We start from the raw sequence: 16,899 nt of genomic DNA on the forward strand, positions 1-16,899 counted from the left end.
CCTTTTAAAAGCTACTCATGTGGGTGGCGCAATCTGCGCTGCAGGCCCACTAGTAGCATTTGTCATCACCAGCCCTGGCACACACAGTGCCCTCTACTAGGGACTTCGTGGTGATACAAATATGCCAATTAGGTATACTCAATCAATATGACAATTTACAGAGGGAGCACTTACCCTCTGACACTGATCAGCAGTGGCAGAGGGTCCAAAGCATCTAAACCAGCAAAAACGAAATCCAGCACAGCATCAAAAAATACATGAGTCAGAGGCAAAAAGATGGGGGAAAACCATGCCAAGGATGTCAGGTCTAACACGTGTCCCCTCCAGCTGAAAGTGGGGAGAACTACCCAACCTCTTGGGAGTCCTCATCACTAAGGCGGAAGAATCTGGACAGACCGTCAGCGTTGGCGTGTTCTGTACCAGGGCGGTGCTCCACCGTAAAGTCCATCCCCTGTAGGGAAATGGACCACCTCAACAATTTTGGATTCTCACCCCTCATCTGCATTAACCATCTGAGGGGCCTGTGGTCGGTCTGAACGCGGAAGTGAGTCCCAAACAGGTAGGGCCTCAGCTTCTTCAGAGCCCAGACCACAGCGAAAGCTTCTCTTTCAATGGCACTCCATTTTTGTTCCCTGGGGATTAGCCTCCGGCTAATGAAAGCCACAGGTTGGTCTCCTCCCTCATCATTGATCTGTGAGAGCACTGCTCCCACGCCTTGCTCTGAAGCGTCAGTTTGCACGATGAACTCACTTGAAAAGTCAGGTGCCTTAAGCACCGGTGCTGTGCACATGGCAGTTTTGAGGGTGTCAAAAGCAGTTTGACAGGCCTCAGTCCAATTCACTTTCCTGGGCTGATTCCTAGATGTCAGCTCTGTCAAAGGGGCCACAATGGTGCCATAGCCTTTGACAAACCGTCTGTAATACCCGGTGAGACCTAGAAAGGCTCTCACCTCCGTCTGGGTCTTGGGGGGTTCCCAAGCCAGAATGGTGTCAATCTTCGCCTGTAGGGGCGCCACCTTGCCGCTCCCCACCTGGTGTCCCAAGTACACCACAGATCCCTGCCCTATCTGGCATTTACTGGCCTTGATAGTGAGGCCTGCCTTCTGCAGAGCCTTCAACACTTCAGTGAGGTGTTGCAGGTGTTCCTCCCAAGTGGAGCTGAACACCGCAATGTCATCCAGGTAGGCTGCGCTGAATTGCTCCAGCCCTGCCAGTACCTGGTTGACCAATCTCTGAAATGTGGCGGGGGCATTTTTCAACCCAAAGGGCATGACACGAAACTGGAAGTGTCCTTCGGGCGTTGAAAATGCTGACCTCTCCTTTGCCCCGTCAGTTAAGGCAATCTGCCAGTATCCTGAAGTCAAATCAAAAGTACTCAGGTATTGGGCAGCTCCCAACCGATCCACCAGCTCATCAGCTCTGGGGATGGGGTGCGCGTCAGTCTTCGTGACCGCATTGAGCCCACGGTAGTCCACGCAGAACCGAAGTTCTGGGGGGCCACCGGGGGTAGCAGCTTTCTTAGGCACTAAGACCACTGGGCTAGCCCAGGGGCTGCTGGAGGGCTCAATAACCCCAAGCGCCAACATCTTGGAAACTTCTTCCTTGATGCTAGCTCTGACCTTGTCAGCCACCCTGTAAAACTTCTGTTTCACAGGCATGCTGTCTCCAGTGTCCACGTCGTGGACGCACCATTTGGTGACACCTGGGGTCAGGGAGAACAGTGGGGCGAACTGACCCAAGACTTGGCGACAGTCCTCCTGCTGTTCTGGGGTCAGGGTGGGGGAGAGGACCACACCATCCACTGACCCATCTTGCTCCTTGACTGCCAGGAGGTCAGGGAGAGGATCACTATCCTCCTCCCCTCCAACATCTGTAGCCATGAGCATAGTCACTTCAGTTCTTTCAAAGTGGGGTTTGAGGCGGTTCACATGGAGCACTCTCAGGGGCTGCCTGGGAGTCTTCAGGTTAACCAAATAGGTAACCTCGCTCTTGCGCTCCACCACCTCATATGGGCCAGACCACTTGTCACGGAGCGCACAAGGCTCCACTGGCGCCATCACCCACACCTTCTGACCAGGTTGGAACTCAACCAGAGAAGTGTTCTGGTCATACCACCTCTTCATTTCCTCCTGGCTAGCCTCCAGGTTCTCTTGAGCGAGCTTCCTGAAGCGCTTGGTCTGGTTGCGAATGGCCAGCACATAGCTGAACACATCCTGAGGGGTTTTCCCACGGGATTTCTCCCACCCCTCCTTCACCAGAGCCAGAGGCCCTCTGACAGGGTGGCCATACAGCAACTCAAAGGGACTGAACCCTAATGATTTCTGAGGCACCTCCCTGTAGGCAAACAACAGGCATGGCAACAAGACATCCCATTTCCGCCTCATGGGCTCTTCCAGGCCCATAATCATGCCCTTCAATGTGCGGTTGAATCTCTCAACCAAACCATTTCCTTGAGGGTGGTAAGGAGTGGTGAATTTGTAAGTCACCCCACACTCACTCCACAGGGACTTCATATATTTAGAAATGAAGTTTGTCCCGCGGTCCGAAACGACCTCCTTCGGAAATCCCACCCGGGAAAAGATCCCCATCAGGGCACGGCCCACCACTGGGGCGGTGACTGTCCTGAGCGGAAGGGCTTCCGGGTACCGAGTGGCATGGTCCACCAAGACCAGGATAAACCTGTTGCCTAGGGCTGTCTTGGGATCCAGGGGCCCCACGATGTCAATGCCCACCCGCTCAAAAGGGGTGCTCACCACGGGAAAGGGTTGGAGGGGTGCCACGCGCTTCCCTCCACTCTTGCCACTGGCCTGACAAGTCTGACAAGACTTACAAAAGGCAGAGACGTGCGTCTTCATCTGGGGCCAGTAGAAATGGGTGACAAGCCTGTGATAGGTCTTGTCTTGCCCCAGATGTCCTGCGAGAGGCACGTCATGAGCCAGACCCAGTAGGAAGCTCCTGAAGCGCTCCGGTACCACCAGCACACGGGCTGCGCCGGGCTCAGCGAACTTAGGCTCACTATAAAGTAAGTCATCCTCCCAATAGATCAAATGCTCCTTGGACCCCAGGCCTGCGGCCTGGTCAGCAGCCTGCTGCCGCACACCAATGAGAGAAGGGCACTCCTTCTGAGCCTGGCAGAATTCCTCCCTGGAGGGACCACCCTCTTGCTGCCACTGGGACAGCTCAGGCAATTCCCCTAGTTCGGCCACTTGCTCCCCTGTAGGTTCCAGGGCATCCCCTTCCGGGTCTGCCTCCTCCTGGACCGTGGGAACAGTGGGGGCCGGTTTCCCGCGCCCTCTACCCCTTCCTCTCTTGGCAGGTCCCTGGGCCATTGTTCCAGGCTCCAGCTCTGTTAGACCGCCCTCTCTTACTGTCATTGCACGGGTGGACACACAGATCCACGCAGGCAAACCCAACATCTCCAAGTGAGTCCGGTGCTCCACCTCTTTCCATGGGGAGCTCTCCAGGTCATTACCTAATAGACAATCTACAGGCAAGGCATCACTTACTACAATCTCCAAAATACCGGAGACTCCTCCCCATTCAAATGGAACTTTCGCCAGCCTGCAGTAGCGCACTGAACTGTCAGCTGCCACCACAGGCCGGAGTACCTGGGGAACAATTTGCTCTTCAGACACCCACTGACACCTAACAGATGTCACGCTGGCCCCTGTGTCTCTCAGAGCCTCCACCACCTGTCCATTGATGGTCACCTTCTGCCCGTATTTCTTAGTGTTTTGGGGCAGCAAGGTTTCCTGGGCCATCTCTCGGTCTCCTAAAGAGACAAGGGTCATCACTGCTAACCCTTCCTCCCCACTAGAGATCAAATCCCCTCCCAAAGCTACACTGGCCAATGCCGGTGCTGGAGCACCAGAGGGTGCTGGAGGTTTCTTTGGACATTTGGGGGCAATGTGCCCCACCGCCCCACATGTAAAGCAGGTAGGCGGGGGCCTGTTGTCCTGCTTGCCCTTACGGGGCCAGGACTTCTTAGACTTGGGGGGTTGAGACACCTTCTCCTGGGAACCAGTTTGGGGCCCTTTAGAAGACTCCTTTTGATTACCCGTGTCCCCCCCACTCTTCTGCTGGGGACCCTGTCCACCCTTGGCTGGGGTACTTACCACCCCCTTGTGGACCCTGGTGCTAGTCCACCGGTCCGCCTCTTTAGCAAGCTCACTGGGATCAGTTAACTTACTATCCAAAAGATGCTGGCGCAGCTCTGGGACACACAAACTACTTAAGTGCTCCCTACTAATCAAGTGACACAACCCCACATAATCAGTAACTTTGCTGCCCTTCATCCAACCTTCCAGTGCACGCGTGTACATACTCACACACTCCACCCAAGTACTTGAATCAAGCTTCTTGAAGTTCCTAAACTTCTGGCGGTACTGTTCAGCAGTGAGCCCATACCTGAGGCACAAAGCCTCCTTCATGGCGGAGTAGGACAAAGCATCCTTTGCTTCTAAGGGTGCCAAAACATCCCTCCCAGAGGCCTCAAAATGCTTCCACAATCCTGCTCCCCAATTCTTCTCAGGCACCTCATTCATCTTTAAGGCAAGTTCATACGCTCTGAACCACGCATAAATATCCTCACCCCTCTGATAATTCTGTACCAGATCCTTTGGTATGTATACCTTACCCGCCTGTACTGGTTGTGCGCTGCCACCATTACAACTGGACCCCCTCTCTTTATATTTGAAATCCAATTCCTTCATGCTCCTCTCATGAGCCAATTGGAGCTTCTTTTCCTCCAAAGCGAGAGCATGCCTCCTCTCCTGTGCCTCTCTCTCAATTTCCAGGCGCAGTTTCTTCTCATCGGCGTCCGCTCTGAGTTTCAAAAGCTCAATCTCATGGGCCCTAGTTCTCTGATTCTCCTCCACTTCCTCTGGAGAAATATTCCTACTGGAGTGGGTGCTGCCGGCCCTAGACGCTGGCTTTGCCACTGGCAATTCACTGGGCAAAAACCCAATCTCCTGTGCGCCACCCTCTTCAATAGGAGCTTCTGGGACACCATGTTTGGCCTCCCACCAGGCCCTCAGAGCTGTCCGTAGCTCTTCCTTATTTGCGCCGCCCCTCACTGGGCATTCAAGCTGTTTGCAGACTTTTCTCAGTTGCTCCTTGTTATAGGTTAACAACTTCTGGATTTCAAATTCCACCTCCACGTCTCCATTCACGCTTGGCGCTTTCCGAGACATGATGCTTCCTACCCTTTTTCAACTAAAAAGGTTTCACCAAAAAGAAAAAGTCTTGCGCAACCTGTTCTGCTAAACTAGACTAGTGATGTACAAGAAATTACTGCCGGTCAAGTGCAATTATTAGTTCAAAATCCGCACCGCGAGCCACCAATGTTAGAACCGGGAGTCTCTGGTTGGCAAAGGTAAGTACCTTGGCCCAAGTAGGGACCCCTAGCTCCGGTCAGGGCAACGGAATAACCCTCTGAGATAACCCCTGCTCACCCTCTAGGTAGCATGGCGCGAGCAGTCTAGGCTAAACTCGGAGACAATGTGGATAACATTTGCACTTAACACAACAATAATCCCCAATCCACCACAAACTGAGACCACACAGGTAAGTATATTTTTATAAAAATATATAACTTTATCTAGTTTCAGCAAGGTAAATCAAGCAGTTGCACGATAATCACTTCATTATTAAAATGAGGCACTTAATCTTAATGGTGGTACGTAGTTTCAGGAAGTTGTCACATAAAAACAAATGTCTCAAGTCTCTTCAAATCAGTATTAAACCTAATGCCACCGATTTATAATGGCTACGCTCTAAAAACGAGCAGTCCAAACAATGCCAACGTTTAGAAGATATGCCAAAGTTATTGGGTTGACAATGCTCTCCAAATGAGCAAAGAAACAATGCCAGCGTTATTAAATTATGCCCCAATGGTCCCCTGGCTTCAGGGACCACAAGCGCTCCTAGCGCGTCTCACCCGGTATCCTGAGGGAGGGGGGACTTCTTTCCCCGTGCTCGCGGTGACGCGGGTCCCCCAGGGGCACCTCGCGGGGGAAGGCTCAGTGTGGCTCCCGCCCGGCCGGTCTCCGGACGCTCTCCGCCCGCTCTGGATCCTTCAAAGAGCAGCGGGGAGCAGAGACGGCAGGCCAGGGGCTGGAGCACATGCGGAGATCCCTCGGCGAGGTCAGGTCACTTCTTCCCGGGCCCGGCGGTGATCGCGCTCATTCCTCGGCTTCTTCAGCTGCCTCAGCGACGGCAGCCAATCCCCTCGCGGCTCCTCAGGCGAGCCTCCACAGCACCCGGGAGTCAGCCAATGGCAGTGCGGCTCCCGGGACAGGCAACGATGACGCTCCGCTCCCTAGGCCAATCACGGCCCAGCACGGCTGATGACGCTGCGCCGCACGGGCCAATCCCGTCGCGGCGTTAGTGAGGGGGCTCGGCTCCCTCCACCAATGGGAGCACGGCGGCTTCGTTCTTCGCCGGTTCAGCGCCGATCAGGATGGCGCTTCCCTCGGAGGTTCTCTGATTCCGGGCAGCGGCGGTGATACGGCCAGCAATTGTTTTTCAGCGCCCCTTGCGCTGCAGAGGCTCACAGGTCTCCGGTCTGCCCCACACACGTGTCGATGAGCACGTCGACTTTGGCCCTGCAGCAGGCTGGGTCAGCGCGGCGCTCTCAAGCAGTAGAGAGCAGCCAATGCGCTAAACAGGCAAACCACACGGTTGCACGATCTCCTCGCCACACAGCAGCTTCAGGGGGGGGGGGCACAGCAGATTCTTGTAGCCCTGGGCAACCTTTATGTTCCTGGGTTGCAGACAGGGAGCCAGCTCTTCTCAGGCCCTTGGAGATTCAAGCTGTAGGCACAGCACACAGCAAAGTCTCAGCAGTTTCAAGCAGGCAGGGACACAGCCCACAGCAAAGTCCCTTTCTCCTCCTCAGCTTCCAGTGATACAGCAGAACAGGTCAGCCCTTAGAGCACACAGCAAGGCAATCTTCCTTTAGTTCTCTCGCCGTCCTCCTTCCAGCAGAGGGTCCGTCTTGATTGTAGAGTTTCAGAATCTAATCTTCTGTAGTAAGGGGTCCTTCCCTTATACCCCTGAACGCCTTTGAAGTCCTTTGTGCAAGGGGATCCTTGGCTCTGGAATGTTTCTGGTGTTCTTCTTCCTGACAGCTTCAGGGCCAGAGGTGACAGTGGATCGGCAGGGGAGTTAGCCAGCACGGTGGTCAGGCAGGCACAGCCCAGCACTATCAGGCTCTTCTCTCTCCCCTTCCCCGGGCAACAGATGTCGCCTTTCACCCCTGGGCTGACTCCAACCCCCTCCGGGGCCCTGCAGCTCCTGTCACGCAGGCATTCCACACACAGGCCCAGGCACACAGAAAGGTTTATACAAAAGAACAGCCACTTCTAAAAATGCTATTCTCAACCCCAGGATCCAAAAACAACCTTCACCAAAAGATGTGTCATTTAATTCTGAGTTCAGGGATATCTTTCATGGATGTTCCATCTTGTTCCTATAGGGAGATAGGCTGGGATCCAATGGGACCAGCCTCCCCAGGCTACCCTAGGGAGCCCTACAGCCCTACAGCAGTGAGCACACAAAGTGGCTGCTGCTCTCTACCAGAGCATGTTACCTGCACTAGTACACGCTCTACCCTATCCATTCACTGCACCCTACCCAGGGGGGTACCTGGAGCCTTCCATAGGGGTGGCTGAGGTGCACAGACAGGGGAGGGTTAAGCCTAGCCAGTGGGGACACTGGCCAGGCTGACATGGCAGTCACTGACTGCACACAGGCCCTGCGCTGGCGGGCCTGAGTCACCTTTTAAAAGCTACTCATGTGGGTGGCGCAATCTGCGCTGCAGGCCCACTAGTAGCATTTGTCATCACCAGCCCTGGCACACACAGTGCCCTCTACTAGGGACTTCGTGGTGATACAAATATGCCAATTAGGTATACTCAATCAATATGACAATTTACAGAGGGAGCACTTACCCTCTGACACTGATCAGCAGTGGCAGAGGGTCCAAAGCATCTAAACCAGCAAAAACGAAATCCAGCACAGCATCAAAAAATACATGAGTCAGAGGCAAAAAGATGGGGGAAAACCATGCCAAGGATGTCAGGTCTAACAAATACGATAACTAATAATGAACTTATGGTGGATTTTTAATATATTTTCTAGCCTTGAAGCAGTCAAGGCTACGAGGCCTGACGGAACACATGTGGGTTAAAGGAGGTGCCCAGAAGAAATAAATAAAAGAATTGTAAGATGAACCCATTTTTCGGATACTTATTCCTGGTTCATTGAAGTGCGCTCACCAGAACTGTTGGTGGAGGATTCCCTTCAGGCTGACTTAGGAGCACGAGAACCTACAACTAACTTAGCTCTGCTTGAAAACAAAGGACCAACGCAAGCCAATTTGGTTGTTTGGCAATCCCGTCCATCCATCTTCCCTTGAATGGCTTAGTACTGCTTTGTATGTTTACATCCGGGCTTTTTTTGACACAATCTCTGTGGCCATTTACACCCTCCATCTTCTCATGCACTGGAAGTTGTCTGGCAATGCTACAGAGACAGGCAGGAATTCTGTATCTTCTGCAAGTAAATACAAATTCCTCGCAAACACCAAACATGGAGAAGATGGAAGATAGAGCAATGGAAAATTGTTGTAAACTGTATACTTGATTTAGCTGTGATTTGCATTACTTCCATGTTCTTCCCTCCCCGCTATTCCAGAATGCTCTTACGTCTATAGACTCTGTATTCCTTCAGGGCAGTTGATGGATCGCTCAGCAGGCGTTGGGTCCTTAGCTGCTGCGCTCCTATTAAACTCACCTATCTACCTTAAATGGTGTGTGAGCCTCATTTACAACAATTTGGCGACGATTTGTGCCTGCTGATCCCATCGTACCCAGCTATCCGACACCCGAAGACGTGGTGGAGAAATTCTCTGTCGGAGCGGAGCGCAGAAGGACCCAGCAACGACGAACCCAATAATTAAAAAAAAAAAAAAAATCTCCTACCGTGAGATTTCGGATATCGGACACCTCATCACCTCATCGGTGTACTCCAGAGCTGTTTCGGGACATTTGACCAGTTTCTGCCTTTTTAACCGTGAGTAAAGCTGCATCCTAGCAACAAGCTTCAAACCCCCTCCCGTGTACTCGAGCCCAGAGCCCAGAACGCAGATGCATGACGTGCCTAAGCGCCTCTTCCGGCCATAATGATGTCAGCACGCTAGGAAGTCAGACGTGCGTTTCAAGCCTCGTTTCAATTGCGCGGCCATTTTGAAGGTCCAAATTGAACGCGCTGAATTTACCGATCTCCTCATTTCCAGACGAGAGCCTTACACGTCGGTATTTCACTCGGTTGTGAAACGAAGGTATTTATTATAACTCTATTGTCAAAATAACACATTTTTATTTCACAATGGCAACAGCTCAGAATATAAATATTACGTCTCCTCCACCTTTCCTAAATGAACCAGGAAATCCCCCTGTACCATGGGAGGATTGGTTCATTATTTTTGATAACTACTTAGAAGCTATAGATGGGCAGGAATTCTCATCAAAAAGGAAGAAAGCAATACTATTGAGTACACTTGGGAAGGAGGGGCAAAGGATTTTCAGATTTTTACCAATCGCATTACAAGCAAATGGTGAAGCAATTCCTGATATGTATAAAGAAGCAATCTCCAGATTAGAAGTTAAGTTTGCCAAGGAGGAAAACCTTGTGATGCACCGGTACAAATTTTATACCCAAAAACAGAGGTCAGAGGAGGGCATAGATGACTTTGTCACACGTCTCAGAGAGTTATCAATAAAGTGCAAGTTTGGAAATATGGCGGAAGAACTCATTCGAGACCAGCTAATAGTGCAGTGTAGCAGTCGGAAAATACAAGAGAGACTTTGGGCAGCCAAAAATCCGACTCTCAAAGTTGCCATCGAATTAGCACAAGTCATCGAAGAATCAGAGAAATGCATCAGAGTCATTGAGAACTCAAAAAAGAAACAAATGGATCAGGAAGTGTCTATAGTTTCAGACAAGGATGGGGATTATGATTCCCAATCTGGTGTAGAGGACTCTGTGGCTGTCATCAGGAATAAATGGAAAACTCTTCCTAAGAAAACCACTCCTCAAAACAAGTTTTGCAGTAGATGTGGCAGTTATTCGCATTCCTCAGAGGCCAGATTTTGCTATGCCACAAACAAAGAGTGTTTAAAGTGTGGCAAAGTAGGGCATTTCTCTAAGATGTGCAAAACTAAGAGTAAGCAGAAAGTTGCTGCCGTAGAAGATTCCTCAAGTGAATATGGAGGAGACAAATTATTAGTAATTAGAGACTCGGATGTTGTTATTGTCAATGACCAAAGGATGAACAGACCCAAGGCGATCTTTACAATTGACAAACGCGAAGTATCGCTAATGGTTGACACTGGATCCCGCCATACTATTATTCCCCATTCAACATTTAAAGAACTTTGGTCCAACAAAACTCTACTCGAAAGTGACATTTCTCCCAAAGGATTTCAGGGAGAAACCATAGATATTATTGGCTACTTTGAATCTAGCATTGTGTTCAAGAAAAGGTCCATAATGGGGAAGGTGTATGTGTCGCTTGATGGACCACCTATTTTAGGATGGATTCATCAATACGATCTCTACATAATCATTAATCCGAGAGCTCCTGACCAAGTCATGGTTTTGGAAGATGACTCGATAGATATGATTTTGAGTGAGTTTGCGTCTGTTTTCAGGAGTGAATTGGGCGAATTGAAAGGCTATTCACACTTGATAAAAATGAAAGATGGGTGCATACCTATACAACACAAACTCAGGAGAGTTCCTCTCGCTATTAGGGATGAGGTGAGAGCGATATTGGAAGAAATGTTACAGAGTGGGGTCATCGAACCTGTAGAAGCGTCACCGTGGGTTTCGCCAGTAGTGATTTCAAAAAAATCGGATGGCAAGCTACGCTTCTGCATTGACCTCAGGTCTGTAAATAAATGCGTAGTTGCAGACATTTTTCCACTCCCAAACATCAATGAATTAGTGTCTACGCTACAGGGCGCCAAATATTTTTCGAAACTTGATCTCAAAAGCGCTTACCACCAGGTTAAATTACATGACAAGTGCAAATTCATCACCTCATTCATCACCACAGAGGGTGTCTTTCAGTTCACTCGTTTACCATTTGGTTTAATTTCGGCAGCAAGTGTATTCCAGCGTTTAGTACATGAGTTGTTTAAAGATCTTGTAAAAGTAATATATTTTCAAGATGACATCCTTGTGTTTGGCAGTTCTGTAGAGGAACACAACAAATTGATTAGACAAGTACTGCATAGAATAGGTGATGCCGGACTTACATTACGTAAGGAGAAGTGTATATTTCTTGTTCAACAGATTGAATACCTAGGGCATGAGATCTCTGCAGATGGAATTAGACCCAAGAAAGATTTATTACAAGCAATAAGGTCAGCCCCTCGCCCAAATGATAAGGACCAATTGAGATCCTTTGTAGGTCTTATAGAATACTATTCTAAATTTGTTAGCAATTTCTCAGAAAAGACTATTGAGTTGAGGAATTTACTCAAGAAGGGTTGCAAATTTGTTTGGGGTACAAACCAGGATTATGCTTTTAAAATGATCAAGGAACAAATTTGTAAGGCAGGTGTTTTAGCTCCCTTTGACACAAGGCTTCCAACGATTCTCATGGTTGATGCTAGTGCATTTGGATTGGGTGCCATACTAATCCAGAAACATGGTTCCTTAGAGAGGTCTGTTGCCTTCGCTTCTAAGACATTATCAGAAGCTGAGAAAAATTACAGTGTAATAGAGAAGGAGGCTTTGGCTGTAGTGTGGGGTGCGCACTATTTCCGGACATATCTTTGGGGCATTAGTTTTACTATCAAAACTGATCATAAACCTTTACTCAGGATTCTTGCTCCAGGTGGAGCTGTTAGAGGTTCTCCTAGATTAGCCAGGTTGGCTTCAAAATTGCAAGATTTCCATTTTCATGTAGAACACATTCAAGGTTGGAGAAATCTCCAAGCAGATTGTTTTTCAAGATTACCTTTAGCAGCTACGGATACTGACCTTCAAATTGATCTATTAGATGAGAGTGTTGCATGGGTACAGGACGTCACCTCTTTTGGAGTAGGCTCATTCTCACATCAAGATTGGGTTGATGCTATGGAGAGTGATGAGGTACTCAAAGAAGTGATCAAATTACTTAAAGATGGTTCTAGGAGAGAGAGTTGTGTACGAATCTCTGTTCGTCCTTACATTAAGATATTAGACGAACTATCTACATGTGGAGAAAACATAATTTTACGAAATGACAAGTTTGTTCCGCCATGTAACCTCAGACACAAACTTTTTGACATTGCACATGAAGGGCATCTTGGGCAGACATTAACTCAACAGAGACTCAAAAACAATTTTTGGTGGCCTGGAATGGATGCACAAGTTACAATGTGGGTTGAACAGTGTGAGTTGTGCAAGGAAGGAGAAAAACGTTTGAAAGTAGCAGTAGGCTCTAGCATGGGCGAGATAGCTTGTCCAGAGGTACCATGGCATACCATATGTATGGACTTCATTGGACCCATGTCTGAGCTTCCCCTACCTCAACGTTTTGCCGTTGTGTGTGTTGATGCATTTTCCAAATGGGTTGTTGTCAACTTTGTCAACGACATCACTACCGAGACCACCATTATGTTCCTTAAATCCTTGTTTCATTCTGAGGGTTTTCCAAATGTGATTGTCACTGACAATGGGACTCAGTTGGTCTCACAGAAAATGCAGAATTTTCTTTCTAATTCAGGTGTGTCCCATCACCGTACCTCACTCTACAATCCTCAAGGAAACGGTTTGTGTGAGAGGATAAATAGACTGGTGAAGGGAACAATACAACTAGCTGTCTCTAGTGGGTGCAATGTGTCTGATATTGTTCAGCAGATGGTTTATGCTCATCGTACGACAGTGCATGGAAATTCCATGAAATCTCCTTTTGAGATTTCACGGGGAAGACCACCGAGTACTAAGCTAGTTCCTTCTTGGTTCAAGCAACTCTTGTTAAACCAAGGGTCTGTTGTTCCTAAGTCTTCTCCAATTGAGAGTTGTACTATTTCAAAAGGGGATATGGTTAAAGTTAAACCTGGGAGATGTGCTAAAGGTTTGTCTAAATTTCGAGGGCCATTTACTGTAAAAAGAGTTTATTCTAATTATGTACTCTTGGATAATGGGGAGAAATGGAATCTGAGACGTGTTGCTGTATACCAGAAATGTAGACAAAATACTTCTGTTTCTATTGTTCCTGTTTCTCCTTTCTCTACTAAGGAAGGGGATGGTAGTGGTTATATGCTTTTATCCCATGAATCTGCTCCCTCCTCCTCTTCGGACAGGTTCTGCTCTGGAGGTGGTGATGCATCAGATTCTGGATCTTCTACCACTTCATCAACTATTATTGATTCTTCTTCTTCTCTTCCTCCTCCCCTTACTACATCCAGATATCCAAGGTACCGCAAACCTCCCAATTATTTAAATGATTATCTTTGTAATTAATATGTTTTCCTTTCAGTTGTTTGATTTATAAGGAAAGGAGATGTGTTGTAAACTGTATACTTGATTTAGCTGTGATTTGCATTACTTCCATGTTTTTCCCTCCCCGCTATTCCAGAATGCTCTTACGTCTATAGACTCTGTATTCCTTCAGGGCAGTTGATGGATCGCTCAGCAGGCGTTGGGTCCTTAGCTGCTGCGCTCCTATTAAACTCACCTATCTACCTTAAATGGTGTGTGAGCCTCATTTACAACAAAAATGCAAATCGAGAGATCCATGATTCAGCTCCACTGCCCAGCCACAGTAGAGTCATCTGTGATAAGTGCTCTTCTGGGCCACAAGGGGCAGACAGGGTATATTTCAACGCACCCGAGCAGTCACAAACTGTTTGGCAACAGCAGTTGTTGTGACTCACTCTTTTATCACTCTAGTTCACACCCAGCCTATTTCATACCATCACCTTAGTATTTTCTTCCCTCAGTTCCCTTCGGCTCCTGTGTGACTTCAGTTATGACTTTCCTGTTGCCTTTTGTGCTCTCTCCTTGCCCTCTTGCCTCCCTTCTCCAAGGCTCCCTCCTTCATGGTGCTGCATTTGTTCCTTCATCTGAGTTTAGCTCCTGAGCGGGACTACTGGTGTGCCTGAACTTGTTACAGTGCGCCTACTCTCTGAAGTAGGTATATCTTAAATTATGCTACCTGTTTATGGATATTCCGTCCATTCTTATGTGGCTCCTTCACTTACCTCTATTCTCTCACTGGTATGTGGAGACTCACCAATCCCTGCTCGTGTTCAGTGGCCCTATAACGAAATCAATCCAGTCTGAATTTTCAAACCAGCGTCCTGCAGGAGTGTCTCTATTTATCTTTTTTCTTACCTATCCCCCCTCACCCCCTCCCCCCCCTCCGTAGAGGGCCTCTTCACTGCCCTTGACATATTTCTGAAGCGTGTGAGTTGACCCACTGGGGGACCCCTAGTGGGTCAACTCACACTCTTCAGAAATATGTCATGGGGGAGAAGGAGGGATTGACCTCAAAATGTACATGCCCCAGTCCCTGGTCATGACACATGTTGCATAACCACTGGTCTCCAAAGCATATTGGTTGGAATTCTCTTACCTTCAGAACAAGGTTTTCAATACCAGCTGGGAGACAAATGAAACAACACCTTTTTGTTGCTGTTCCTCCCTCCCCCTCTCCCCGATGTCTAGTTTGAAGCCTGGAATCTGGAAAAGCTCTTTAACTGTTACTTGGTGGGCAGTCTGGTGGTGGATTGTCCTGGGAAAGGAGAGAAGCTGCAAGACAATGAAATCAATTGTAGGGTCTAAGGCCCTGGTGCATCAAGCTAAAATCCGCTCGCAAAGGGGTAGATTCTCAGAATCTGCCCCTTTGCGACCGGTATTTTTGCATTTGGGATGCATCATTCCAAATGCAAAAATCGCAATTTAAGAAATCGCAAAATTGTGATTACTTAAATTGCTATTGCATTTAAGGAATCTCAAATTGAGATTCCTTAAATGCAATGCATTAAAGTTAAAAAATTAGCGATTTCGCCAATAGGGGGAGCAAATTACCATGAAGTTGAACTTCATGGTAATTTGCAAAAACTTTGAAAAATGCACTAAAGTGCATTTTTCAAAGTTCCATTTTACACACAAACATGCCCTCAGGGCATGTGTGTGTGCAAGATGTACCCATATGCAGATTTCAGGGGTGCAACAGGGTGTCATTTTGACACCCTGGCACCCTTGAAATTGCAATCTCAATTTGCGATTCTCTAATTGAGAATCGCAAATTGAGATTGTCTTCCCATTCATTCCTATGGGCCTCAAGGCCCATAGGAATGAATGGGGAGGGATTCCTTAATTGTGACTCGCAATTTGCGAGTCGCAATTAAGGAATTTTAAGAAATCGCAATTTTTTAAGCAACTTCTTCATGCATAGCATTTTGCTATTCCTTATTAGCGAATCCTTATTTTTCGCTAATGAGGAATCGCAAAATGGATTCTTGATGCATCTAGGGGTAAGTGAGTTCTGTCAAGTTTTAGTGTTTTCCCTGAAACCAAATGATCTCATCAGGCAATCTAAATAAAAACATGATGGTGATGATTATTATAATATTCCGTATTTAATATTATCGTAATTAGTAGTATTATCGCTGTTGATATTATTTAGAATTGGCAGCAGTGCACATTTTGATAAACTTCAAGGCTCATATACAAATAACCACACAAAACAATTCTATCACACAATATAAAACACTGCGGGCCATAGTTATCATTTTTCACGCAACCCAGCAAGACACTTTGCTGTGCTGCATGAAAGGGAGGGGGCAGTAATGCAGCATAATAATCAAGCTATGGTGCATTCCTGCTCTCTCCTTGCGCGGGCACACTTTTGGCTGCTGAGCACCAACACAGACACCCTTGCACCATGGTGTAGGCAGGATTGTTTTTGTGCAGGAAGGAACACCTTCCTTCATAAAAACAATCAATTAAGTTTTTTCTTCATGCGATGTGTTCTGCAGAATGCAGCACATATAGAAAGAGATAGAAACAAGGAGAAATAAAGATATTTCTCCTCATTATGCCTCCCATGGGTAGGCATAGCATTTTTACGCATTCTGAAGTCTACCACTCATGGTGAATCTGGGCATGCACCAAAATCCCTCTGTGGGTGATCCCCACATGGAATGACTACCTGGGGAAGAGTAATGCAAGTCAGCAATTTGTGCTGCCTTGTGTTAATGCAGATTTACTATGCACCACAGGGCTACGCAAAGTGTTCATGCTTGGCAAATCTCATGCACGTTTTCTGTTAACTTGCACAAGGGCGACACAAAACCTTGATAAATATGCCCCAAAATACAAGTCAATAAACACAATAAATTATCTACAACATCAATAAAGTTATAAAAGACTAACAGATCAGTGGCTGGCTAGAAATCAAAGCCACACCCAGGAACTGTGGGTGTCTGAAAGACATTCTGGTACAGCGTTGCACAAGTTAGCTCTAGCAACTTCAAGAGACTTTTTCACTCATTTTTATAAACTTGTGTCTGGCCACTATCAGCATCAGGTTACTGATGGAATGGAAAGATCTCTAAATTGTCTGATAGATGACTAGGTCTGTCAGGTATATAGGCACACAATTTTTAACAACCTTCCCCATCAGTCAAAGAATTGTAAAATGGATATCGTTGAGGGTGTTCCTGGATCACTGAATATCTGTACCTACAGGTGTTCTTTCAAACCTTTTACCTTCTAAATGATGTATGTATGTCTTACAAAATGTGTCACCAGGATGCCTCTATGATTTACAATTCTTTTTTACTCTCATCACAGCGCTAGCCTCTTTCTAGGTGGTGGGTGGGAAACTTCTGAT

The sequence above is a fragment of the Lissotriton helveticus genome, chromosome 1_1, assembly GCF_964261635.1.
Source record: "Lissotriton helveticus chromosome 1_1, aLisHel1.1, whole genome shotgun sequence".
NCBI lineage: Eukaryota > Metazoa > Chordata > Amphibia > Caudata > Salamandridae > Lissotriton > Lissotriton helveticus.